Raw genomic sequence first — 2,382 nt, 5'->3', positions numbered from 1 at the left:
GTCAGAAACCTTGCCGGGGCTGTGGAAAGAGCGCGTTGTTTGCTGGCGTTCTTTGTCTGTGACCAGCATTGCACATGGCTCTCTTTGCAGATCGAGCCCTACCTGGAGAATTTCCAGAAGCAACAGCACCCTCAAGAGGCAGCCTGCAGCCAGAGCCTTCTCCAGGGTAGGTGCCTGAGGGCCGCCCATGGGACAGGCCCGATTGTACCCATGGTGTGTGTCATCTGCTCCCCTCCTGCCGACTCCAGTGCGTTCCGGGACCACCTTGGGAGGTGATGCCTGCCCTGGGAAGGAGGTTCTGCTGCAGGTCAGTGCCCATGGCTCCTGACGGGAAGTCGTCTGTGACATCTTTTCTTTCTTTACAGCAGGCCCCGCATGGCAGGCCCCTTGCTCCACTTGTAGCAAGATGCAGAAGGCTCTCTGAGCTCATGCCAACGTCAGGGAAAGGATTCTGCTGTCGGTCCCACTCCAAAGTGCATAGAATGGGTGGTGGGCACAGAATCCGGACTCTGCTTGTGGCATCTGTCGTCCGGCCCGATGCTTGTTGGCTGCCCGCTCCAGGAGGCGCCTTCTGGGCGTTCTCTGAGTCTGGGGAAGGTTGGGTTCTGAGGTCAGGGCTGCCCTGACCCTTGTAAACAGAAGACATCTGTGAGTCTCCTGCTTTCTTCTGCTGCGTGTATCCCCCCAGTCCCTTATTTTTAATGTCTCACTTGCTTTCTGAGGCTAATCAGATGGTCAGCCAGCTGTTGATAACTGTGAATTCACCCTCTGAGGGATCCTGGGGCGATGCCTCTGTGGGCTGGAGATGGTGCTGGTGAGACCGCGGGTCTGGGGTCAGCGTTGTGCCCTGTTGAGCTCCTGCCAAAGGCATCCTCTGCTGGGAGGGAGGCTCTGTGCTTGTGCAGGGGTCCCTATAGGGTCACTCCCTCTCAGGGTCTGGGAATGAAAAGCGGGTGCGAGCAGCAGGGTTTCATCGTCATCTTTAGCAAGGTGCCCAAGGAAGGTTGCCGTCTTTTCAGTATAAGATCCTATCTGGGTCTTGCACTCACCTTCTGGGAAGAGTCTCCAGAGTCATTCTGGAAGGGGTTGGAATGGTTGGACTTGGCAATTGGGAACGTCCTTGGAGAGTGTGAGACTCTGGTCTCTGAATGTCCAGACCTTGTGCTGCCCTTGGGGGAGGGTCTTCCGCAATCACGGCCGCCTGCAAGCATCCTCCTTAGTTCGAGCGTCTGAGCCTCTCCATGGTACTCGGGGAGAGGTTACCCGAGCAACTTTGCATCTGGACGACGAATGTTGCTCGGTGAACCCCTTTTCGGTATCAAATTCCACCAGGGAGGCCGTCTTGGAGGCTGGGGCACCTCGGGGAAGGACGCCAGCATCAGCACCATTCTGGGGTACGGGGATGGATGGTCGACCAGTTGGAAAGTAATTGTTTCTAATGTACTTCACCTGGTCCACTAGCCGTCCGTATCCGCTGCAGCCTGTGGGGCCTGCGGGCCGGGGAGCCGATCGCGCTTCAGCTCAGCGCCTTTCTGGTACTTGAAGGGAGATCGACCGTGTTATATTCGCTTTATTGACTTCGAATAATACATGGTTGATCTTTTCTCAGTATCAAATCTCACCTTGGAGGACTCGTTGGAGATGAAGCCCTTTGGAGGGTGGGAGCGGGACAGGTGCTTTGGAGTCACGGTCTCAGTGAGGGCCTGGTCACTGAGGGTGGGCCGGGCGGGGTCTCTTTCCTGTCGCTGTGTCTTCTCACCTTTGGTGTCCCATCCATCCTCAGGACAGCTTCCCGGGGGCGACGCTGGCACCACGGGACGCAGCAGCCACGTTCTTGAGCTGATGGCACTCTGGGTACCTGAGGAGAGGTTGTCTGTGATGAGTTCGCTTTTATTAATGACGAATATAACACAGATGGCCTGTTTTCAGTACCGCTACCGCCCAGTGGTGTGCGGGCGCCGTGCCTGAGTGGGCCTTTTCAGGGTATGTGAATGCATGGGCTGAGGTGACATTTGTCATCTTTTGCACTGACCCCCGCCATCGAATCATTTTGGGAGAGCTTTTGGGGGGCCATGTGGACTTTGGGGAAGATGCTGGGGTTGTGCACTGGGGTGGGGAGCGGTCATGAAGCTGATGAGCAATGGGTGACGGGGCTCAGTCTGTTTTTCATGGCCAGTGCCATCAAGGCAGAGGACTCGGGGGAGCTAGTCCTGCTGGAAGGCATCCTGCTGGAAGGCCACCCGCCCCTTGCCAGGGTGTTGGGGGCGGCTGCATGCATTCCCTGCACCCGGGCTGCCTTCTGCTCGTCCAGTGCTGTGAGAACCTGGGTGGGAGCCGGTGCCTTGGGTGGCCATGTGTGTGTGCTGCTCCCCACAGTGCCTG

The 2,382-nt window shown here is 57.4% G+C and overlaps 1 long non-coding RNA gene across 2 annotated transcripts in view; it reads left to right on the top strand.

The window, feature by feature from the left end:
* LOC126958451 (uncharacterized) overlaps positions 1–1,712 on the top strand; it is a 169,838-nt gene extending 168,126 nt beyond the window's left edge. The window contains exon 13 of one of the 2 annotated variants that reach the window (XR_007727189.1): positions 91–1,712. This is a non-coding gene — a long non-coding RNA (uncharacterized LOC126958451). The remainder of the gene's footprint in view (positions 1–90) is intronic. The other variant, XR_007727188.1, reaches the window with a different exon arrangement.
* Positions 1,713–2,382: the final 670 nt, after the last annotated feature.

This window comes from Macaca thibetana, chromosome 7, assembly GCF_024542745.1.
Source record: "Macaca thibetana thibetana isolate TM-01 chromosome 7, ASM2454274v1, whole genome shotgun sequence".
Taxonomy (NCBI): domain Eukaryota; kingdom Metazoa; phylum Chordata; class Mammalia; order Primates; family Cercopithecidae; genus Macaca; species Macaca thibetana.
Note: the sequence above shows the minus strand (reverse complement) of the source record. Positions and strands in the feature narration are given on the sequence as shown.